The sequence below is a fragment of the Mytilus galloprovincialis genome, chromosome 9 (genome assembly GCF_965363235.1).
Source record: "Mytilus galloprovincialis chromosome 9, xbMytGall1.hap1.1, whole genome shotgun sequence".
Taxonomy (NCBI): domain Eukaryota; kingdom Metazoa; phylum Mollusca; class Bivalvia; order Mytilida; family Mytilidae; genus Mytilus; species Mytilus galloprovincialis.
Genome location: NC_134846.1, coordinates 15,935,616 through 15,962,464, shown reverse-complemented (window position 1 = coordinate 15,962,464; position 26,849 = coordinate 15,935,616). Strand labels below are relative to the sequence as shown.

The window sequence follows — 26,849 nt, the reverse complement described above, 5'->3', positions numbered from 1 at the left end:
TCACATTATAAAACTCTTTGATCGTGTGTACTGTTAGAAGATTTTTTTATTAGAAGTTATTAATATTGCCATTTAAGTCTTCTCTTACGAATTTTATACTTTTGACATCCTTAACTCTTTGATCTTACTAGTCACATATGCCATGTGTAGTGAATTGAAGGCTAATGACATGTATATTTTAAACCACACCTGTTGACAAAACGTCCTGCTAATTATGACATGCTTAAGATTAACAAATAATTAGCTGTTTAATTTAGTTGATGTAACAAGTGTAACCTTCAATACATTCGGTAGAAAAATAATTCTACATACATTTTTTTTATAGATAACATGGCATCAGACGGTTTAGTCGAGCAAACCCCAAATGGTAGCCAACCAGGTAGTTAAGTAACTGATGGAAATAAAACATCATGTACTAAAACAGAGGGAACTGCAGTTACATTTCAGGTTGACCTTCAGACAAACAACATTTTAACTGGAGTGTATATGACTTTTCGTGTATGTTGGTTAACAGTAGATATTCATAATAAAAGAAGATGTGGTATGATTGTCAATTAGACAACTCTCCAAAAGGGACAAAAATTAACAGAAATTAACAAATATAGTTCACCGCACGACCTTCAACAATGAGCAAAGTCCATATTGCATAGTCAGCTATAAAATGCTCCAAATGACAATGTCAACTTAATTATTTCAAAATTGGATATAAAAAGATCTTTTGGAAATTATGAGAACTATCTTACCTGTTCTTAAAAGCTTTAATAGTTGATGTAATTCCACAAGCAACTATTTTTGTCATAAATGTTGACCGTTATAAACCCTTACCAATAAAACTTACTTAGAAAGACAATTTTAAATTGATGAAATTAAAAAACAAATCTACCCAGCGGAAGTACATAAATGTGCATCTAGTACAGACAAACTGGTACTGTTAATTTTATAAGGGACATATCGCTCCAATTTTATTTTTCGAAAGCAATAAAGTGCAAGGGTAGAATATTCGTCTGTTTGACTCACTCTTTTCTTTTTATTTCTCTTTGTGTAGCAATTTATTAAAATGAACAATTCTTGGGACATAATATGATTGTTGTTAACAGCTATTGGGATGACTTTATTGACATTTATATTATTTTCTTATCAAACTTTTGCTGACAGGGCAATCAAAATAGATTTATCGATCAATACCAATGGTTCTTTGGAATTATTTAAATTCTGATCAATAATAGACATGTTCATATAAAAAAAAATGTTATCCATCAATATCAATGAGACAGCGTTCTAACAATTGAAAAAGAAGTACAGGGACAATAAATGGCTGACCCGTGTGAAGAGAGAGCAATATATCTCTTGCACGTTTATAAATAAATATGTTGAAACTAAACTATTAATTAAATGGGTAAGTCAAGCAGTATAATTATGTCTGTTTCAACTGCATTTTATGGAAAATGATTTATTTTGAACTCATTATATTGTTTTAGAACTAGCAAATGCAACAAAAGATGGTAATCATACAGTGTATGCTTCAAATACAAGCTTTTTCTTGGAAAATGGAACTGTTTTATATTATGGAAAAGGTTTCCCTACTGAAATCATCTTCAGCGCCGTTTTCAGATTTTTGACGTATGTACCTCAAATTCAGGGTACATCTTATGAACTTGAAGTATGTGAAATTGGCATTGTCATGAGTGTTTTTATCTCAACAAAATATAACGATTGGAAACATTATATACCAGGAGGTAATAGTCACTACGTGAAAGAAATTATTCAGAATCCTTATAAACTTGCATCACAGTCACATGTCCATTTGTTTGATGTGTTTTATCATTTGATTTTGCCATTTTATTAAGGACTTTCCGTTTTGAATTTTCCTCGGAATTCAGTAGTTTTGTGAAATTACCTTTTTTTCACAACAATTGATTATCAAGTAAATTTCTTTATACATATAGGTCGACTATTTCATTTCTAAACTTTGCATTTACAGAAATGTTATTTGTTTCATCAAGAAAGGGTTCAAAATGTATACAAAGTGGTAAGATAATTCAAGGTTTCGCAATATTGTCAGAATGGACGATCAAAGAACTTTCTCAAATTCATCATTATTTAAAAGCGGCAAATCTGAATTAAGTTTGAAACACTTGCATCTTTAATTTAGCAGTTTTTAAAAGCTACCAATCTAAGACAGTACATTAAAAGACAAGAAAAATCACCTGTAATATACACTACATATGCTACATTCAACCATCATTTTTCAACTTCTTTGATAAATTGAAATTCAAACCAAGAGAAAAAACAAAGAATACAATTGGTGCAGAAACAAAAAGTGATGGGTTCAATAAGTTTTGAATGTGGATAATTTCCATCTTTCACATAAAGTCAATTTGAAATATAACTTCATAAAGACACAATAAAGCCCTGCACAGTGCCGATACCAACAGATTGACAATTAACTTGAAGTATATATAGTACATGAAGTACCGTTTTCATCTTGAAACGTAGAGTCAATACACAATTTCAAATCAATTATAACTCAGTGTATTTAGTTTTTTTTATGTATGATTCATTATGAATTGATATTTGCTTAACGTCTAGTGGCATGTTTTTCCTGTAGTTTGATGACAAAAGCTCATTCACAATACAAAACAAAAAGTTGGTTCAGTAATAGAGGTCTAGCGTTTTGAAGGACTGGACATTTTGAACTTGTTTTATTTTTACATTTTTTTCATTAAAAGTCCTAAACTTTGGAATTAAGATTTTATGTCAGTCATATCAGACATATTACAGAAGAAATAATACAAACTTTAGCATTACGTTTTTATATACTTATATTCTCCCGTTTAGGTTGTCCTCCTTCCCTTTACGGTCCTATATGTAATCAGTCGTGCCCAGTAAATTGTCACGGACCATGTGACCTTGAAATCGGAAATTGTGTATTTGGCTGTTAAGATGGATGGATTGGAGATAAATGTGGACAAGGTACACAGTGTGGCAATAAGAAGATGTGATGAAATTTCAAAAGAAGCAATTATCCACTAGTAACAATTCGAACAAAACACCAACTGTTTGATTAATGTATTTAACAATAACTAATATATCAAATATAATAGACAGTTACTATCAACATCCACTAAATTACAAACACGTGTCTATTACATATTTACTTTTGTGTATTATTAGTAAAATCCCTGAAATAACAAATGTAAAACAATTCAAACAAAAAAACTATCAACCAGATGTATGTACAAAATGATGAACGAAAAACCAAAAGCAACAAACGGCAACATCTAATCGGGGACAGTAATGTAACGGCAGACATACCACAAGAATAACCTTGCAAAAAAATCGGGGGGAAATATGAGAAACAGCAAAAAACGGCAAATACTGCATTACAAACTCCTAACTTCGGACAGGCAAATAAATAATGTGGCGGGGGTAAACAAGTTTGAAGACGCGCATCTTTCCCTAAACTGGTACGGTGATATAACAGTACAACATAACACAAACTATAAAATTTAGTTGAAAAGGTCTTAACTGATTAGATCTTTCAGAAAGACATGTAACAAAAACACATCCTGGACATGGCGGAGTATTTACACATCCCAACAACAACAAAAGTACAGATCTGAGAGTACAAGCAATTACTGACATCTAGTTCAAAGTTAATCGCAACTCATAAACAATCCTGCATCGAAGACTACAATATTAATTGGTAAACACCAACCTTCATAATTATTTAGTGTAAAGACGTCATTAACAGTCAGAGAAAACATGACATTGTGTAAAGCCAAATATTTAGACAGATTGTAGAACCATGAATTTAAAGGATATTTGTATTTATAAAAATAATATTTATTAGATTTTAATTTACTGATAAGAAAATCAATATTAATACCAATAAAAACAATATCCAAAGGTATTGTTACAGTGTTAAATTGGTAAACTTTATAAAACAAAAAACAAACAAAAAATATATTTAAAGGATCGATAAGAGTACCCGAATCGTATTCAAAATTTTCGTGCTCGGTTACCATCATCTCTGTAAAAATTTAAAATGTACCATCCCGTTTGCAATTAGTTTTCTGCAGGTACATTCAAACCTTCGAACCAAGTCAATTTTTGTTTTGTTTTTTGCAGATATGCTATATATTATGTCATCGTTATTGAGGTGTTTGTCCCACGTTGTTTTATTGTTAAGTAGCTCAGTACATATGTAAAGTTAAACCGTTTAAGGCATCAACTAAAGTTCCTAAAACCACGCTCTGTGATTAAACTCACCATAGATACCAGGCTTCAAATTTGTACCGAAACATGCCCATCTTCAAGATAAATATTTGAATTCCAAATCACGAATTTGAAAACAAAATTAATCTGTGATATAGAATTTTAACTAAATTTTTGGAAACTCCAAAATGTGATTTTATAGGTTTAACTTGAGGATTTTAAATCATTTTTTCTCACATCCGTCCAACTTATTTAACTATTATGTTAATATTAATAGCTAATTTGTATTATAGTTTTGGTGTGCACCATTACGACGATGTTAGAATGGAAATATATATACATATCACGATTTAACCAGACATTCGATATCAAATGATTATGACCAAATATATACAGCACATGTAGATCAATAAGCTATTCACGTACAATTCGTCTTTAAGCAAACAATAAAAGTTATACTGATTATTGGTTTACTTATTTTTGATTATTTTTTTTATTATTATTATTAATAATAATATTATTATTATTATTGGTTTCATTTGAATTTCAGTTCGTGCAAATATTAGAGAGTGAGAAAAGTTTATTATGTTTTTTTGTCCATAAATTTACGAATTTTGAACAGCGGTATACTACTGTTGCCTTTATTTATACCTGGCTAATCCTTATGTGATATCAATGTCACAAATGATATTGGATATGTTCCAGTTGTCGTATACATAAAGTCCTCTTTTACTCGATTATGACATCACAATCGAAGAATTTTAAATAAATGGTACTGCACATGATCACCTCAACGTTGGCCACTTAGTCTATGTGACGCGGGAATTGTTAACACTTCCAGAGCAACTGGGTTTGCAATATAGTTCATTTCGACAACGAAACAACAGAAACACTGAAGTGAAACAAAAAACAAAAAACAAACGACAATGCACCCAATTCGTGATGGGATCATAACTTAGACTCCGATCGGTCGATACGATGGTTTAACATTTATTGCAAAAGTTCGTGATGGGATCAAAACGTAGAGTTGAAAAAAGCCATAGGGATGAAGTCGTAATCCAAATTCCGTATGGACTTTTTAAAGCTTTAACATGATTGTTTTACATACTAGATAGAATAAATTCGTCCCATTACGAGACAGGTCTAGACTCTTTAATACATTTAAAGATACGATTAATCTTAAATGAAAAAATTATTTTCAATCATCGATAACTGTTTATATGCGAAAACTTTCCATATTTGATATGAGTGCAAAAGTGTAATTTTAACACAAATTATAAAATCCGAATTGACGCTGAAATCGTATCACGTGACCTTAACTATTTTTTGCATAGCATGGAGGCTGTCGTCCCTCCTGTTTTATAAATTTCTAACGCATTTATGGATGTCACTGTGGCATCATATCAAAACAGGTGTAAGACGAGTCTTCTTGTTGTGTTGGTCATTTACGTGTATGATACTGGGAGTATTTGTGAAAGCTTTAATTTTTTGGGGACAAAGGCGTTTTATCACTTTATTTTACTTGCTTTAAATTGGTCTCCATACTAAAGACAAAAATGTGTTCCAAGCTGTAATTTTATTGTAGTTACACTATGGTTAAACTTCTGCTGCTTTTCGTTTGATTTCTGTGGACAGCATTTCAGCCGTTAGTTCTCTGTCAGTTACGCTAAATGGTTTGCTCGGTTCAAATACAACATCTGTTCCATTTATAGTGTAAGTTACTTTAGATTTTTCGAACGCTCTGTTGACTGTGTCCGAGTCTGGTGTGAGTGAACTGTCATCAACTTCAATCTGGAAGAATACAATGCAACAATTTTGTTTAAACAATAATCTTCATTAATAGTAACTCTAATAGGTTTTCAAACGTGAATATTCTTTTTTAATCTGTAATTAACAAAATTCGCCTACACTTTATATTCTTTTAAAATAGGCTGGCTGCGCATTTAGTCATATTTAATTGCTGATTTTACATTCATTGAGAACGATCAAAGTTGATATAACAGATATACTTATAATATTTGTACGTTATGCTTGCTCATTGGAACATTCTTTGTTCGCATATAGATATTTATGCTTTAATTTTTCAGTATCCCTGAGCTGCAATTGAAGTCTGTTTGTTGTGTGTGTATATATTCTATAGTTTTGGTGTAGAATATAGTTTTGTTTTTCTTAGAATATGCGAATATGAGACTCCCATCATAAATAATTACACACCATATAAAAATACTATGTTATGTACGTTTTTGTTTCTTTTGCTTCAATTTTTTTTCTTAATTTCACAAACTAAAAAGACGAAACATTTTTTAAATTAATCTGAGAAAAATTGATCATTACTGAATTTATTTTTTTAAATGATAATGGACAATATATGATTACAATTCAAATACACCCTAACATTCGGTCATATCGGTTTAAAAATACCATACCTGAAATTTGTAATTACTTGGGTTTAATTAGTATAAAAACTCATCAAAGATACAAACTTATAATTTGGGATGCAAGACATAGGTTTCGTGTGCATTACAGTCATTCGAGAGGCTAGAATTAAATATGAAATTAAAAACCATTAAAACAAATCTGGAAAAAGGCCTGCGAAATACGACAAAGGCAATCTATGCTTGGAGCTAGAAAAACCTGGGTGATTCGAACATGTCTATTAACTCAACATTTTAAAACATTACCTCGCACTATTTAAAACTTACTTGCCAGTGGACTCTCTATAAACAAACAAAGGTCTTACCTTTGTAATAAGTGTCACGTTGATAGCTTGTGTTATATCCTCTACGAGGTATTTTAAACTTTTCATATTATTGTCAACCTCATCAACGTCTAATTGACACACTAAAAAATAATGCCTTTAATTCAAATATTGACAGACTGGTAAATATACTTTTATCAGTTACATTCAGCTACAATTTTTTTTCTAGTTATCGGCCCTTGGTAGAAGACATGAAAATTTATGACGATATAACACAGTTACTCAACAGAATAAAATATTTTGCAAATTAAAAATATCGTCCATTCAAAATGTTGTCAGAGCGGGAAAAAATATAATATAAAAGCCGACGGAATGAAAACTATTATTTTATTGATATAATTGAAATAGTAAAATGCTATTCAAAATAACTTTTATAAAAAAAAATTGGTACACTTTGAAATACATATTTTAGTGTTCACCGCATTTTTTATATTATTTCTTCGTCGACAAAAAAAATAGATCTATTTCTTAAATGGTCTGGAATCACTGAACTGTTTTATTTTGACATAAATACAGTTGTTGTCTGAAAAGACGGTATGAGACGTTATGACGACCATTATAGGTCTATGTATTTACATGTTGTTGGGTTTTTTTTCTGATGGATTAGGAGTATTATGTTGTTTTGTTTATGTCTTATTGGAACTTTATTTTTCTTTTGATAATTGCAACTTTGAAGAACGTATTATTTTTGCTAAATGGGTAACAGCAGGTCGATTTCGGAAAATAAAAAAGTTGCCCGGCCATAACTTAAGAAAACACTTGCCTAAGAAAATATAAAAAGGTATGTTATGTCCAACAAAATAAAGAAAATATAAATGCACACAGTGAAAATTCATATTTGAAAAACTTAATTTGCAGCCATGGTGAAAAAGATAGGCTAGCATAGTAAAAAATGAAACTAATATAAATAGAAAGAACACAAGTAAAACAAAAGCATATTGTAATATTGTTTTAAATTGGTATTTCGATTAATTATGCACCTTCCTGTGGCTGATAAGTTATCGAATTGTAGCAATCGGGGATATGTTGAAGATCGGCAAAATATCACGGCTAGCATTACTTTGGTTACATAATTGTTATTCACGAATCAGATGAGACCCGTTTTCAAAGTTGTTTAATTTTACTATTGAGTTATTCCTACTTGATTCCACAAGATCTGTTTCGTCCATTTGGTTCATTTTACAGACTGAACATTTTGCAGCACATTGGTCTGTATCTCTCTTCTTTCCTGTAAAACAAGTTGTAACACATTTATGGTGGGTTTTTTTTAAATCACAGACACTTAAGTACACGATTTCGTTTTTTTTTTTCCTTGTTGGTACTGAATATTCCCAATTACCTACTATTGTGTCTGTTTGTTTCGTTCACACATCGTTGTAAATATAATGGAATTTGATATGCCAGTCATACAAGTGAGATGTTAAGCTAGCTATAAACCATGTTTAATCCACCATTTTCTATAGAAGATAATGTATGTATCAACTCAGCAATATGACAGTTATTTCCGTTCGTTTGATGTGTTTTAACTTTTTTTTTTTTGCCTTTTGATAAGGGGCTTTCCGTTTTTTCGGAGTTCAGTATTTTTGTGATTTTACTTTTTATAATATATGTTATTGACTTTTGCAACATGATTTTACAGCACGAACAAGTCAACTATCGCGATAATTAATAATAGTTAGCATGTATAGAGTTGTTTTTTTTTATCAATGTCAATTATATATTATCAATCATATAATTCTTTCCCTCATTATTGTTCTTTGATGTTTGTTAAATTGTATATCATTATGATATGATGTTGACATATGTGTCCCTATCATTTGGAACGAAGTACAGTATATACCATTTTATACTATTTGATTAATGCACGATACTAGTAGTTTAAATTACGTCCACAATATGTGACTTTAAAAAAAATTGAATTAATTTAAGGTTTAATTTTATTTTTAAAATGTCCTTAGTATACGAAAACTTACTTCCAGTTAAGATTTTTGCGTTGTTTATAATTGGACAAATATATAACCAAGGTTGCCTACAAATAAAAAAGCATAATTACAGAAAGTCATGAAAGTATAATATAACTTTTCAAAATATGAATTATGTTTAAAAAATGTAACAGTAAAGTAGTCTTTACTCTCGTTCATATCTTTACACATTTGTTTGCTAAATATAGAAAGATAAGCATCCATGTTTACTTAGGAATTTTCGAATTGTAAGTGGCTATTGGTCTTGTGTTAGAGGAAAATTGGATTAACACTGCTTTAACTAAAAAAAATATAGATAGAACTGGATTTGGTTTTAAAAGTAGCATCTCTTCCCTATGCTAAATTTGTTTTAACAATAAATAAAATCGTCAGTTTTGTAAGTATTTTACTGATAACAGTAAAATTCATCAAAGATAGTAAGTGTAAAATCTCAAACCATGCGATAGAGGACACCTGATGACCAAAATAAAATTGTATTGCATGTTGTCTTGTATTTATCTTGGGGTTACTTTTCGAGTTGGATATCTGTTACATTGGAAAGTATCCCAAATTTGTTTATATTCACAGCTTTGGTATCGAATTTCATACAGTATACGACCGACAATTAATCCTATAAGAAAAAACGAAACTAATAACTAGAGGTAGAAATACAAACACAAGAATCACATGACGACTATTAGCAACTGGGCGTGAAGTTATCATCAATCACCCTAACCGTTGATATATTAAATATCGAAATCCAATGTGGGTTGTGTTATGAAAAATGCAGTGGATAAGTTTTTAAGCGTTTTCTACTTCTTTCCTTTGTTTGACAGGAACGGGTTCCCTGTTATATCCCCAGAAAGTTTAATCCAATAACAATCATATTTCAATGGCAGATGTTTCATCCCCAATATTTGACAGTCAAATTTCAATTTTTTTCTCATACTTTTATCACATTCATGGTTTCTGAAAGAAGGCTTGGTGGCCATGATCGGAATTTAAGAGAGCAATACTCTTTTGAGTATTCAAAAAGTCCTCTTAATTAGTCCTAGTTAATACGAAAAATAAATTTGAGCAATTTACTCAGACAATCACCAACCACTTATATTTTAGAATCACGCAAAATTTAAAAGAAGTTGAAAGCTTAATTAATACATTTGAATATACAACAAATACAGCCTATTTATATAAACATCATTTCGTTAAAATATTCTATTCAAAAGACGGCAGTTTTATCAAAGAACTTCATCCGCGGGCCGTGTACTGGGCTGTAATCTGTTACTGTGTTACTTTTCCTGTCACTTCATTCCCCAGTCAATAGCAATATCTAATTATATATTTGAGCATCGTTCATAGATCGTTTTCTAGAACTCAATATTAAGATACATGCTTTTTGGGGGAAAATGAATAACTATTATTCACCTTTACATGATTAAGAAACGTAAAAAACTACTCTTTTTCATCTTTTGATTTATTTTGTAAGGAGTACGCTATTCTGCACTATCTTACAAATATAACGAGAAAACTATAACCTTATTTCATGGCATTGTAATTCAGGTAGTAGTTAAATCGCTGTATTATTAAACACACAGTAACAAATAAATAAGATGAAAGATACTTCACTTTCTAACGGATGTACAGCATTCTGGAAATACGCAACATTTAACTTGGAGTGGCTTCTTCAAAATGCATTTCAATCCTGTAGAATGAAAAACCATGTGTTATACTCGAATAAATGAGAAAATAGGCCATAACATTTACAAGATCGATGACAAGTCGCATTCAGTAATAAGTCTGCAAAATGAATAACATGAACACGTTCAAATTAACAACTGAAGACCTTACAGACCCTACTGCTAACTGAATCATAAATCAACACAATGAGTATAAACAACGGTTTATGTAATTGTATTGAACGTCAAGTGACTTTTATTAAATTTACAGAACGTATATAATGACGATAACAAGTTAATTGTGTAAAGAATATAATTGTGTGCTGATCTAGCTATAGACCAACAATGCGATCAAAATTGTCTTTAAAAAGGTTCACTAGGTGATAAGGCCAAACGTGCCAAATGACGCCATCCCATCCGGACAATTGACTCTGAACTAATCATCTGCTCTTACTAAAAATGTCTCTATCGTGATTAGCGGAGAAGAAGCTATTTATTCAGATGCTTGGTTTTACTCAACTGTTGTTTAATTCAGCGACGAACAGAAATTAGGGAACTTATAAAAATGTGAATATCAATACTCACGCCTTTTAATCCATTCTTTAAACTTCAACTTTTTAAATATTTTCTTCCATACAGCGCTCGCTATCCGGAAAATTTTTCGAAGTCTATCCCACCATTTCAGGACTAATCTTTTTAGACCACGACCAATTATGTTTACTGCTTTCTTGATTGCTTTTCCTATCTTTTTGAATATATTTTTTGCTTTCAATCTCCTGTCTAAATCAATAAAGGTTGAACGTAATAAATCTGCATTTAATGCCAGTTCCTGTAAAGCAGTAAGATTGCTCTTCCTTATGATACTTCCACTTTGTAATGCCACATTTGCATTATTCTTTGCATATCGTGAGAATCTCACTCGTCCAAGAATATCTACCGATACTTCAACTCTGCTCAAGACAACAGTGAGAAATTGTATTGAATTAATCACAGGCATCACCGCTTTAACTTTTAAGGCGGCAAAATCGTCATCCGGAATAGCTGGACTAAATAAATATAAAACATAACAAGTTTAAGCGTATATGCCTTTATATAGATTCAGCCCCGCCATCTAACATGAAGGCGAAAAGTGAGTGCGTGCGATGTTAGGTATTTCCCAAAAAAATCCCAACATGAAGTGTAAACACATGTTTTTGTCTTGCTCACTTCACTTCGCGCCTCCAATTGTTAATACTTAGTCGATATCTGCATGAGTATCTTTGTTTAATTCATGTACCAAAAAAATGATTCCGTTGTAAAGAAAATAGCTTTCTTGCATAGGAAAGAACCTGACAGATTAACTGAACTCGAAAAATTGTTTGTTTAACAACTCATCGAAGATAAAAAGGATTTTGATAATAATTTAATCGGGTAAATGAAAGGATACAACTTAAAATAAAAATTCGTTTACCAATTTCCTTAATTGATCCTTAGTTTGATTAATTGATTAATTGGTGTTTAACAAAACTTTCAACACTTTTGTGCTATTTCATTGCGGTCATTGTTTATTGGTGGAGGTAGCCAGAGTACTCGGACAGAGCCAGCGATCGTCGGTGTGAATAGTTATTAAAGGTATCAGCTGGTTTATAATTTAATACGCCAGACGCGCGTTTCGTCTACATAAGACTCTTCAGTGACGCTCAGATCACAATAGTTAGAAGGTCTAACAATCCTAGTCAATTTAGATTAGAGTCGAACGCACCTGCCGCAAGACATTTGAATAGCGATAAACACTGTTGTTTTAAATTCAATACTTGGCGAATTAGATAACAAGATGTACATACCGTTGGCATTTGCTATCACTGCAGTCTTTACATTGTATGATATTTTGTAAGCAGACAGATGATTGGTTTTGGTATTTCCCTAAATCTTTCGGTATATATTCTAAAATATCAACTCTAACTTCTTTGTCGATACCTGCAGAAATAAGAATTACACTTTGTCATAAATTTGCTATTTGAAAAAAAAAACATCATAACAATAATTTCGTCTTTACAAAGATTATGTCTTGGTGCCTTAAAACTTATTCACAGCGTGATAACTAACGTTCGTATCATAGACGAAAATAATTGATTTTTTTAAGCCTAATTATTTAATACCGATTTATCAAAACTTTTGCCTGAGCCGAGTTGATTTTTGATTTTATAAGAAACTAAAAAAAATAATCAAGGATATTTATAGTCTTATACAAGCTAAACTCATTTAAAGCCAATAGATGAAGAAAGCACACCTAGTAAAGATCAATTAATGATGCCACATTTAAAGCATCAATAACAACAGTTCAATAAATCACTTGTCTATTGTAATTGTGGCCTCAATAACCGTTTAACAGTAGAGCAAATGAAATTATTTACCATGTTTTGTATCCTGGTCAACTTCTACAAATGCGCTATTTACCACTGCTGGCAGCGTTAAACACAGGAAAAACAATTTTGTGTATAACTCTATCATATCGGAACACCACAACAAGGTCTTTCGAATCCTACCTGAGGTTGTGATTGCGCACAAAGAACACCTGGTTGGTTCTTTTTATAGTCCATTTTCGTAATCCATACATTCATTGACACCTACAATCTATAATATTTGATACTTTAATAGTACTTTATGAGTAGAACAAACCGTTGACTTCATATTATGTCAAATGTGAATATACAACCAGTGGTCGTATGAAACATGTAAGCCACGCCTACCGCTGAGATAACTTTTTAAAGTACACACTCTTGCAAGTCGTGCGTCGACACAAACTCGTTTCCCCTACAAAAATTTAACCTACATCAATATTCTTGTTTTATTATTAGTTGATAAATATGTTTATATTATTTACTTTTATCGTTAGTTTGTTGGTGGTGTCTTAAACTAGTACAGAACAGCGGTATACTACTGTTGCCTTTATTTAGATTGCTTTAAAAGACACGGTATTGACTTGATCATGTTGATTGCAAGATATATGTTATGAATAGAAAGTAAAATCACAAAAACACTGAACACAAAAGAAAATTCAAAATGGAAAGTCCCCAATCTAATGGCAGACAAAATCAAATTATTAAACACATTAAACGAATTATGGACAACAACTATCATACTCCTTACTTGGCACAGGCATTTTCAAATGTAAAAAATGATGAATTGAACGTCATGTTTGTGTTGAAATATAATGAAATAATTTAGGTTATATTAATACATATCACGACTCGTCGTCACCGTCTAACATTAATATAGTCTGAAAATTACAGTTAATACTTGCAATGTTAAAGCTCTTGGTTTTAATGCATTTCACGGTATTGCTATTTTGATGGTACATTGAGTTAAAAAAAAAAGCTACATATATTTTGTTTTCAGCATAATTTTAGAGAGCCATTTGTAAAAGTAAAAATTTTAACGATGAAACGAAAGAAACTTAGAAGGGGCAGAAATTTTGTTTAACATTAGATGATTTGCCATCAACCACTCAAGCATTGCGTGGGTTCCTACGGTGGTAATTTCCCGATTTACACGGGTATATGATTTAACGTCCTCATTCCAACTGGACGTGGCTTTTTTTCAATATGTCGCTGTCAAACAGGTGCCCTATTCCTCGATAAGGATAAAACTGTCGGACTTTTTAATTAACTGTTATCTTATTCTTAGTCTATCACCAGACTATTTGTGTTGGAATTTTCAAGTCCATTACGTACTAACACCGAAAATACTACATAAACATCTAGTCACTGACTATGCAAGAATGCAACAATTTTGAAAATATGTGACAATAAACGATAACACTGATTTACGGTCAAAGATACCAAACTTTTGATTTTGTTCGCAAGACACGCGGTTTGTCTACAGTAACGTTTGATTTAAAAAGAGGTTGAAGAGCAATGGGGTGGAAAAAAAGATGCAGTGCTACAACATATTTATCAGTGACAGAAGTCAAATCATCATTTGCATCAAATGGTTTTTTTGTCCATGAACTATATCTTACAACATTGTATTTATCCAGCTTTCTATTATACAGTCAATTGAAATCGGCTTACTGTTAATTCTAACGGAACAAATTTACTACATGTAAATTTATGTAATAAGCTTATATATGTATGCATCATGTGTATAAAATACGTAAGCACTTTTCCCTTCATAACTAACGTTTACAAAAGGAATTATACAAAAAGAAGGAAGTTTATAAAATAACCCAGAAAAGTTCAAAAACAATCTTATTAAAAATTATTTAACACGACATGACCATATTTTTTAACAATCATCAGGCTTAAGATCATGCACTCAGACAGAAATCCTTTTTCAAAATCTGACATGAATATTTGATTGTATTTATATTTTTGCATAGTAATTTGCTTGTTCCTTTTTTATTACTCCGTCAAAACCAGTTTGATTTATCAATCATTATTTCGGTATTATAGGTAAGTAGAAATTCTCGATGTTTTCTAAACTTATGATATTGCTTGTGCGTTATACTACTGTTCCCATTATTTATGCAGCAACATCAACATTTTAAATTAATAATGTTGTATTGTCGTCTCCAATTTGAGTATGCATTTGAACTGGTTTAGTACAAAAAAGATGTGTGTATTCTTGCCATTAAAAAGTAAAATAACAAAAGTACCAAAAGAACCAAACCTCAAAGGAAATTCAAAACGGAAAGTCCTTAATAAAATGACAAAATAAAAATCTCAAACACATCAAACGAATGGGTGACAACTGCCATATTCCTGAATTGGTACATGCATTTTCGTATTTGGATTAAACCTGCTTTTATATCTAGCTAAACCTTTCACTTGTAGGACAGTCTCATAGAATTCCTTTATAATGACGTAATGTGGGAGCAATACAAACAGACATGATATGTAAAAACGTCACCGATTGGGGTACAGCAGACAACTAAAGTTGTAATGACGTAGAATTAGGTAAATAAATAGGTCACATTACGGCCTTCGAAGATGAGAAAGCCCAATACCGTCAGCTTTAAAAGGCGCTGACACAACAAAATGTTAAGCAATTTATACGACAAAACCAAAGACCTGATTCATGACAAAACAAGAACTGTAAAAAAGAAATATGACAGTCAGAAACCACCTAAAACCCTTAACTTTGATGCATGGGACTGTCAATATATAATGTGGATGCTTCCGATGCGCTTTCCTGTATTTCCCGTCATGCAAGTTCAATTCCAAAAAAAAGGGTATGTTTACTTAGAGTTAAAACTGGCTCGAATTTTTTTTGTTTTTTTTTTAATCTGGCCAAAATTATACACATTTCACATACAAATAATTGTGACAACTATAAATACAAAATAACTTTTTTGGGGGAATATCACATTTAAAATGACAAAGTAAAGGCCTTCTTAAGTACACTTTATTTGTAATGTAATGTAAAAAAAAAACATCATAGATACCAGGATTAAATTTTTTATTTACGCCAGACGCGCGTTATGTCTACAAAAGACTTATCAGTGACGCTCGATTCCAAAAATAAGTAAATAAATAGGCAAAATAAAGTACGAAGTTGAAGAACTTTTAGGACCAAAATTCCTAAAAGTTTTGCCAAATCCATATAAGGTTATCCAGTTTTTGTCAGATTTTCAACAATTCTCAACAGTTTTGGCAAACTTTACTAAGGCCACCACCCCTAATCAAAACACATTTTGGTTCAGTTGCGGTGAACGGTTTTCTCAAGCTTTTAGAACGCAAAATGCTCAAATCAACGTACTAGTATTTAGACATTTTATCCAAAATATGTTAACTTTGATGTCTAGAATGTTCTGTTATGACTTTTGAAGATGGTCCATTTAGGGATTAGGTTATGATAAGTTGAAATACAAAGCCAATTGATGTATGATAACAGTTGTAAACTGTTATGACCAAACAATATCTGAAAATTATAACGAAATACATGATTAACCAATAGCTTTCATTTCTTTATAAAATACAATTTTAGACAGATTCGTAACAAATTATATCAGGACCACTGAGCTGATGATAACTTCAGGGACTGATAGTCCACATGCCTGCATCGATTTTGTTAAAAGCCATAAAATATATGAAAATATTTGATTTTTGTTTTCATGCATTCGAAACACTTTACTTGGGAGGAGTATCAGCATACCATAAGGAACAAACTGTAAAAATCAGTTGGAAAGGATTTGAATCATTATATCGTCCCAAATGACATTTAACAACTAGAATTCCTTTATAATGACGTAATTTGGGAGCAATACAAACAGACTTGATATGTAAAAACGTCAACGATTGGGGTACAGAAGATAACTAAAGTTCTAATGACGTATAATTAGGTAAATAAATAGGTCACATTACGGCCTTCGAAGATGAGAAAGCCCAATACCGTCAGCTTCAAAAGGCGCTGACACAACAAAATGTTAAGCAATTTATACGACAAAACCAAAGACCTGGTTCATGACAAAACAAGAATTGAAAAAGAAATATGACAGTCAGAAACCACCTAAAACCCTTAACTTTGATGCATGGGACTGTCAAATATATAATGTGGATGCTTCCGATGCGCTTTCCTGTATTTCCCATCATGCAAGCTCAATTCCAAAAAAAAAGGATATGTTTACTAAAAGTTAAAACTGGCTCGAATATTTTTTATGGTTTTTTTGTTTTTTTTTTTTTTTTATTGGTTTTTTTTAATCTGGCCAAAATTATACACATTTCACAAACAAATAATTGTGACAACTATAAATACAAAATACCTTTTTTTTGGAATATCACATTGAAAATGACAGAGTAAAGGCCTTCTTAAGTACACTTTATGTGTAATGTAATGTAAAACCAGATGCTCCGCAGGGCGCAGCTTTATACGACCGCAGAGGTTGAACCCTGAACGGTTGGGGCAAGTATGGACACAACATTCAAGCTGGATTCAGCTCTAAATTTGGATTGTGATTAAATAGTTGACACAGCATAGGTTACGGACACAGATTGAATGTGGTCTAATGAACTTAAAATATTTTGTTTGCCTTTGAGCAATTCACTATGCTGTTGAATATTAATCCTCTCAAAAACATGTTTGAAGAAATTTTCTTTTTATTTATGAAATCTGAAATGAGAAAAAAATTACCCCCCCCCCCCTTTTTTCACATCCCCCTTTCCCTTTTTCCAAAACTGATCACAATTCAAATTTCTAATGGAGTTTGAAACAATAACTACTCATTTAAATACATCATAAAATATTAAAATGTAACAAAAGGTGCTTGTTATCACTGAATGGTAAAGATTGTTTTAATTTATCAGTTGGTAGTAAAAGTGAATATACATTGTTTATTGTATAAAACAATGATTTAAGTTGATTCAACTACTATTCTGGACAAAGAAAGATAACTCCAATCAATTGAAAATTTCTTGCTATTGCACAATATTGTGCAATTAGATATTTCTTGCTATTGCCCAATACTGTGCAATTGAAAATATTTGCTATTGCAAAATACTGTGCAATTGAAGATTTCTTGCTATTGCACAATACTGTGCAATTGAAAATTTCTTGCTATTGTGCAATACTATGCAATTGAAGATTTCTTGCTATTGCTGAATACTGTGCAATTGAAAATTTCTTGCTATTGCACAATACTTAATATAATAATTTTGGATCCTGTTTTAAACCAACTTAAAAACTGGGCCCATAATCAAAAATCTAAGTTCATGTTTAGATACAGCATATCAAAAAAGCCCAAGAATTCAATTTTTGTTAAAATCAAACTTAGTTTAATTTTGGACCCTTTGGACTTTAATGTAGACCAATTTGAAAACGGGACTAAAAATTAAAGAAACTACATACACAGTTAGATTTGGCATATCAAAGAACCCCAATTATTCATTTTTTTATGGAATCAAACAAATTTTAATTTTGGACCCCGATTTGGACCAACTTGAAAACTGGGCCAATAATCAAAAATCTAAGTACATTTTTAGATTCAGCATATCAAAGAACCCCAAGGATTCAATTTTTGTTAAAATCAAACTAAGTTTAATTTTGGACCCTTTGGACCTTAATTTAGACCAATTTGAAAACAGGACCAAAAATTAAGAATCTACATACACAGTTAGATTCGGCATATCAAAGAACCCCAATTATTCAATTTTTGATGAAATCAAACAAAGTTCAATTTTGGACCCTTTGGGCCCCTTATTCGTAAACTGTTGAGACCAAAATCAAACCCAACCTTCCTTTAGTGATCATAAACCTTGTGTTTAAATTTCATAGATTTCTATTTACTTATACTAAAGTTATGGTGCGAAAACCAAGAATTATGCTTACTTGGGCCCCTTTTTGGCCCTTAATTCCTAAACTGTTCAGCCCTCAACTCCCAAAATCAATTCCAACCTTTCTTTTGTGGTCATAAACCTTGTGTTTAAATTTCATTGATTTCTATTAACTTATACTAAAGTTATTGTGCGAAAACCAAGAATAATGCTTATTTGGGCCCTTTTTTGGCCCCTAATTTCTAAACTGTTTGAACTAAAACTCCCAAAATCAATCCCAACCTTCCTTTTGTGGTCATAAACCTTGTGTCAAAATTTCATAGATTTCTATTTACTTAAAATAAAGTTATAGTGCGAAAACCAAGAAAATGCTTATTTGGGCCCTTTTTGGTCCCTAATTCCTAAAATATTGGTACCAAAAATCCCAAAATCAATCCCAACCTTCCTTTTGTGGTCATAAACCTTGTGTTAAAATTTCATAGATTTCTTTTCACTTTTACTAAAGCTAGAGTGCGAAAACTAAAAGTATTCGGACGACGACGACGCCAACGTGATACCAATATACGACCAAAATTTTTTTAAATTTTGCGGTCGTATAAAAAAACATCATAGATACCAGCATTAAATTTTTTATTTACGCCAGACGCGCGTTATGTCTACAAAAGACTTATCAGTGTCGCTCGATTCCAAAAATAAGTAAATAAATAGGCAAAATAAAGTACGAAGTTGAAGAACTTTTAGGACCAAAATTCCTAGAAGTTTTGCCAAATCCATAAAAGGTTATCTAGTTTTTGTCAGATTTTCAACAATTCTCAACAGTTATGGCAAACTTTACTTTGGCCACCACCCCTAATCAAAACACATTTCGGTTCAGTTGCGGTGGACGGTTTTCTTAAGCTTTTAGAACGCAAAATGCTCAAATCAACGTATTTGGACATTTTATCCAAAATATGTTAACTTTGATGTCTAGAATGTTCTGTTATGACTTTTGAAGATGGTCCATTTAAGGATTAGGTTATGATAAGTTGAAATACAAAGCCTATTGATGTATGATAACAGTTTACAGTTATGACCAAAAAATATCTGAAAATTATAACGAAATCCATGATTAACCAATAGCTTTCATTTCTTTATAAAATACAATTTTAGACAGATTCGTAACAAATTATATCAGGACCATTGAGCTGATAACTTCAGGGACTGATAGTCCACATGCCTGCATCGATTTTGTTAAAAGCCATAAAAGATATGAAAATACTTGATTTTTATTTTCATTCGAAACACATTACCTGGGAGGAGTATCAGCATACCATAAGAACAAACTGTAAAAATCAGTTGGAAAGGATTTGACTCATCATTTCGTCCCGAAGGACATTTAACAACTAGTGGATACATATTGTAACCCATAGTGTGGTGTTGTAGAATATACATTAGATGGGATTATGAGGAAATACAAAAAAAAAAACATAAAAGGGGCAGTCAATGAATTAACATAAACAGCTGAATACAGAGCCAGAAGAAATACTCATTAAGTAAAAGATTGACAGACAGTGACAGACAGTGACAGATCATTCCATGAAAATGATACAATATGCAGAATCACACCAGGAATCAAGGATACAATAATTGTCTTTGTCCAAACTAACTAAGGACATTTTTACCACGTGTTAGATTGTGGTTTGTCTGAACTTTTAACTACCGAACGTGACTTATTCCCGATTGTGACTGTTTTGCTGAGTGCGAATTCGCATTGCTATAAGACGTGTTATGGTACTTTTCTATCCAAAATTCATGTATATAGTTTTGATATTATATTTGTTATTTTCATCGGATTTTGTCAAATGTTTTATCGTTTGTGGTTGTAAATCTTATTGTTTCCTGTTGTATCCGCGGGTTATGGTTAAGATAATTAATCACCCAGTTCATTTATTAGATTTTTTTTTTTAAACGATGAATCTTTTATTGCACATTTCTCTGCTGTTTAACAAATTACTCGACTCACAGCATTCAGTCGGGTAACCCTGTAAATTAGTTACTGTTTAACCAGGGAGATTACACAGTAAATTTATATTTATATCTATATATAATATGAATCAAGATTAGTTATTATAAATACAATACATTGATTTTAACAATTTGTCAACTTAGTTTTGTGGAGGTCATTATTATGTAAAGTAAATACGGAAGTTGTACTATCTATTGTCCGATGTTGGTTATAATTTAATCATTGACCTTGTAACCTAATCAAAATATTCCCGTGAAAATTGAGATGATCAAATGATTGAAGGATAACACGTGGAGTGATTTCCAGAGCAAAGGATCTTTATTAGATGTTATACAATGTATTTGGTTTATAGTTTGATTTAGAAGAAACACCGACATAGATTGATACTAGAATACAATTCTATATTAATAAGTATTGTAATTTTCATTGTTATAAATAAATATTATATCATATCAGTATTAGAAACCTAATCATGAATTCTATCCTCATTCTATCCTATTTTGGAGAAAATCTTTAAAAGTTCAAATTTGACCTCGCTTGGAGCGTTGATCTCTTTGGCTAACTCGGTTGTGACTTTTTATGTCCTGATTTTGGTTGTATTGTGTATTCGTTTTATTCTGTAGCTAGTCACCACTTCGGTGTTTTCATGTATATCTATTATATAGTCATTTTTATAAATTTACAGTTTGCAAAAATACGATTTATTCTAAATAATAAGGATGTTCTTATCCCAGGTAGAAAGTCCTGAAAATGGCCATTGTCATGTTATAATTTCTTTTCTGTGTGTTACATGTTAGTGTTGTGTTTCTGTTGTGTCGTAGTTCTCCTCTAATATTTGATGTGTTTCCCTCAGTTTAAGTTTGTAACACGGATTTCTTTTTTTATCAATCGATATATAAATTTCGAACAGCTGTATACAACTGTTGCCTTTAATTAGGTTAAAATGAGGGATTTTGGCGAAAATTTTACCAGATCGGTCGGATGTTAGCCAAATTAAGGACCAGGAAACATAGAGCGCAGGCGTGGACAAGCTTAAGGTTCATCATAACCTTTTGGCTAAAATGTAATTTTGGAGGTGTATTACACCTCCAAAATTACTATGAGTACAGACAAACTGGTACATCCAGGAAAGTTTTAAGGCATGGCAGGAACTAGATATATAAAAGTTATATGAAGTCTACGTTTCAGAAAATTAAAAACTTACCTGGATTTTGATGTTCATTTTTTTCCAGTCTGCAGAAGATAGCAAAATAAACAAACACCCGAGTTTCATTTGATACGGTCCACTCAGTTACACAGTTTAAACCTGTTAAATAACCTATTGTTTACAGGTGTCTATTGTCCATCTATTGTCCATTTAAATCAATACTACTCACAACATTGATTATATGAGGGGAGCTTCTCAATCGTTTTCACTACTTAGTTAATTTTTGCACCTTCTGCAGGAACGAAAAAAAATGGATAGCAAAATCTAGAAAAGTTTATAATTTTCTGAAACATAAAATGCATTTAAAATTTATATATCTAGTTCCTGCCATCCCTTAAAACTGTTGCAGGTGTATAGGTTAGTCTGTACTCAGAGTAAAATTTGGGGTGTAAATACGGCCATTTTAGCCAAAAGGTTATGATGAACCTTAAGGTTTATGTACCCTTCTGTAGCCATTTTTGTACGAATTTTTCAAACCTCAATTGTATCAAAACTAAAGATATAATAAATAATAGAGATAGGCCATTTAGTACATGTTCCAAGGGGAAACTTGATGCAAAGCATTATATTTTACTGTTTCATTGCATTTGATAGAAAAAGAGGACTTTGTGGCAAATAAATCAAGATTTTTCTAGAAAATCCACAGCCTTTAATACAGAGATTTTTGTTATAAAATTTGAAACATAAATTACTCACTTGATTTTCTATGATGTGCTAGTGTTTATTTTTTACAAAAAGTTCTAAGTAACCTGTAAATTCCAAAACACCTCGTGCTGAGTCACTAAAGTCGAGCGCACCCTAAAAGGTGTACTTGATTTTGGCCATAGTTATATTTGTCTTAACCAATAACTGCATTTATAAATTAAACTTGTTTTAAGGAAATCAATGCTAGCACTGCATGCAATAATCCTATATCTATCAGTCATCAAATTGCCAAATATGAGAGTACAAGGATAAAGGCTGTGGATTTTCTATAAAAAATCTTGATTTATTTGCCACAAAGTCCTCTTTTTCTATCAAATGCAATGGAACACTTAAAAATAATGCTTTGCATCAAGTTTCCCCTTGGAATATGTACAAAATGGCCTATCTCTATTATTCATAATATCTGTAGTTTTGATACAATTGAAGTTTGAAAAGTTCGTACAAAAATTGCTACAGAAGGGTAAATAAACCTTAATATTTAAAATAAGACATGTAAGTTAACATAACAAACATTATTTAAAAAAAAATGTCAACGTATGCGCTCTGTATTTCCTGTCCAATAATCATTGGAAATTAACCCATTTTCATTGATTTGCCTTGGAAAATCAAAATAAGTACTATTTGTGACGTCATGAAAAATATGCAGGAAGGTAAATTTTCAACAAACAGAATTATTTCCTATTATTATATATCTAGATACTGTATTGAATATGATTCATTGTTATATTGGTCAATAAATTCTAATTTGGAACTGAAGTTAAAAAAGGGAGCCATTCAAGGGACTTAACGAACCTACTTCGTTTAATAATTTTGGCATAGAAAAAATTAACGACAAAATTTAAGACTACCTGCACTGATGGTGGTAAGTGGTAGTGTATTGCAATCTCTTAATGTTCTAGGATAGAACGATTCTTTCCTCACTCTTGTTCTAAATGTAGGAAATTTGAAACTTGCTGTTTAAGGAGGATACCTTAGGTTGCGGTATATTTTTTGAGGTAGAATTTGCGTGCCTTCTGTATTACCATTTACTATATTGTTGGCAAGTTGATGCATCATTACTGGTCGTGCTGCTTTTCTGCGATCTTCAAGGGTTTCCCATTTGAGTTGGTGAAGTATATCACTATCAGATGAGGTGTTTTGATGTTTGTTAGTGGCGAATCTTGCTTCCCTTCTTTCAACCATTTCAAGCCGGCGTTGATTGTTCTGTTGGAAAGGCTCCTATTATGTGTGTGCATACTTCAAAGTTGGTCTAACTAGGGGTATGTATACAGACTCCTTTCTAATGGTGTTGTTAATGTTGATGTTACATTTCAGAAATCCAATGATCTTTTTTGCGTTGTTACGTATGCGTCTGGTGTGTTCGTTCCATTTCAAGTGGTTGTACTTAGATATTTAGCAGAGGTTATAGGGTTAAGGGTTTGCAGTGTGTTCTCTCTAACAATAGGTTTTTGCTTTTTCCTGAAACTTGTAAGTAAATGTACGTTGCATTTATCTGGATGAGAGGCCATTTTCCATTTCGTTTCAAAGATTGCCTATTTGTTGAGGTTTTCTTGTAATTTCTCACTATTTGTGTCTGATGCAATGGTAAGATGTACTATGGTGTCATCTACAAAGACTCTAACCCTTGAGCGAATTCCTTCTGGCATGCCTTTCATATAGAAATAGGAAAAACTGGGTTCGAATAATGAATCTAGTTCGACGCCTGATTCTACATTGATTGTATCACATTTTCCCCTTCTACAACTAACAGTTGTTTCCTGTCAGAATTGAACTTTTGCATTCGTTTGACGGTTTTACCTCTGATGCCATATTGATCCAGTACGTATTTGTTAGTGACTGTGACGCACCTTGACGGCGTTTGCCTAATTGTGTGTATCTATTTTAGATATCAAAATATTATAGTCAATGCAGAATGAAAGTTTCAATAATTAAGGAGGGATGTTTTAAATTTTAACAATTTGACCATATATGTTAATGAAAAGTATGATACTTGTGGGTATCCACTTTCGTTTTAAGGACATCTTCAAAGGTTCAAATAATAATATAATAATGGCAATGGGTGAAATTTTCGGCGCATTTTTCTAGGGAACTTGAAGAATAATAGTTTTCTGAAATTCATTGTCAATATTCTTCCTGTTCTCGTCAGAATGCGATACTGTGTGATGATGTCAGGTTTCTAGGCTTTGAAGTCACTTTATATGGCCTATTAATTAAGTTTAAGTTTATTTACTACATGTGTATCATTTCGGATATATTTACCGTAAAGTATATAACGTCACATTACTCAAACACCGAGTACCCAAATTACATCTATTTAGCACAAAAAGCATCGAAAATGGTCAAAGTTTTCTTAGGGACTTTACAGTTTGTTATTTTCATTATGCTCGTCTTTCAAATAGGAAGATATATATTTAAATATTACATATGATGTAACATTCTGCTGTTTTCATTTGATATTGCGATCACGTGTTGCAAAGGTTATTTTACGTATCCGAAGCCTGGTTTCTGTGACGCCATGTTTGATGCGGTTTTTCGGATGCCCAGCAAAGATTTACAAAAATATAATGTAAACTTTTTCGAATGGAGTTTATCAATAAATGAAATTTTATAAATAAAAAAAAATCAAACAGATCTGCATTATTTTGTAAAACAGCTATCAATAGCGGAGATCTCTGAGCTGTAAGTTAAAACTGGTTAAACCAATTTATCAAAAAGATTAATAGAAATTTCGATTTAGAGATTTCCCAATGACGCTATCTTGGTTTTAACCAGAAATATGACTTTTCTTGCTTTGTGTTCTAGCTAGGACTTCTAAATTTGAAATAAAGAACTGTAAGTGTTACCATTTCTCTTTATAAGAGTTCCTGGGAATTTATATTCAAATACATTTCTTGTCATATTACCACTGAAATTTAGAAATTAAACTAAACTTTTTGTGGCTGTATAAAAATCATTATTTTAATTTTTATATCTATACTATTAAACGAGAAGACTTTATTTTGTTTGTCGCTTCTCTTCCTTCCACAATTAATTGATCATCATGCCTCTGTGTCCTATTGGTACCATGCATAGTTACATTTGTCATCCATTCTTATGAGTATTCCATTTGTGTTATTATGGGAGAAAACGAAACTAAAGGTGTCAGACCACCAATTAAAAATCCCTATCTGTTCAACCAAATTTTGCAATTTTCACAGCTTTCTAAATATTTTACCTTAAGTTTAACTTCATAGAAACCGGGTATATCCTTAATTGTACATGTATCAGCTTTCTACATGCCAACCATACCTTTAAAGCCTTCTAACAAAATAACTGACCTTCAAACGTTCTAAATTGGAGGGAGTAATTGGTGGTCTGACACCTTAACGCGTCCGGATAGTGTTTCTGTTATTGGACGGACTTTATGTCATAGACAAGACTTCTATTTACAGGACTATTTTTTATAAGACTCAGCTTAGACTCGGGGACAGAGCAATTATTTTCGCATTTATCTTTATTTATACTATGATCATACCACTATTTATATGGAGACTCTCTATATCAGTGACCGCCTTGGATAATAAACTTGGAATTGATAGTAAATAGATATCATATACAATTATGTATGTTCATTGTATGTATGTAGAAAACGCTACTGAAAATAATTGAAATTAACAGAAACAAACAAAAACGGACTTTGGGAAAAGGAAAAGGGTTAAAAAAAACATTGTCCTGTCTCCAAGTACCTATGACTTTTAATCCCTTTCCTGAATTTCTCCAGTCCTGAAATATTTTACAAAATTTTATCTTTAACAGGGGGGCAAGCATGAAATTTGAAAAAGGCAGGACAGGAATATATTGATAAAAAGGCAGGATGAGACGCTTTGCCAAAAAATAAGCAGGATGACAATTTATGTAACAAAAGGTTATGATATAGTTTTAAAAAACAACAGGATCTAATAGATAGAAAATAAAAAGGTAGGAAAGAAATTACAACTAGTAAAATAGCTAAACCCCTCCCACCCCTAAAAATCTAATGGCAGCTCCCTTATTTTGAACAGAAATTTATGAATTATATTTTCTGTGACATT

The 26,849-nt window shown here is 31.6% G+C and overlaps 2 long non-coding RNA genes across 2 annotated transcripts; both read right to left on the bottom strand.

Moving 5' to 3' along the window:
- Positions 1–8,143: 8,143 nt before the first annotated feature.
- Positions 8,144–11,255, bottom strand: LOC143046655 (uncharacterized). The gene is made up of 4 exons (XR_012969208.1): positions 11,199–11,255; positions 10,564–10,639; positions 8,950–9,005; positions 8,144–8,204 (listed from the first exon to the last, which is right to left on the bottom strand). It is a non-coding gene; the product is annotated as an uncharacterized LOC143046655 (long non-coding RNA).
- A 58-nt stretch (positions 11,256–11,313) lies between these two features.
- On the bottom strand, positions 11,314–13,218 carry LOC143046654 (uncharacterized). Its single transcript, XR_012969207.1, has 3 exons — positions 13,007–13,218; positions 12,437–12,569; positions 11,314–11,659 (listed from the first exon to the last, which is right to left on the bottom strand). It is a non-coding gene; the product is annotated as an uncharacterized LOC143046654 (long non-coding RNA).
- Positions 13,219–26,849: the final 13,631 nt, after the last annotated feature.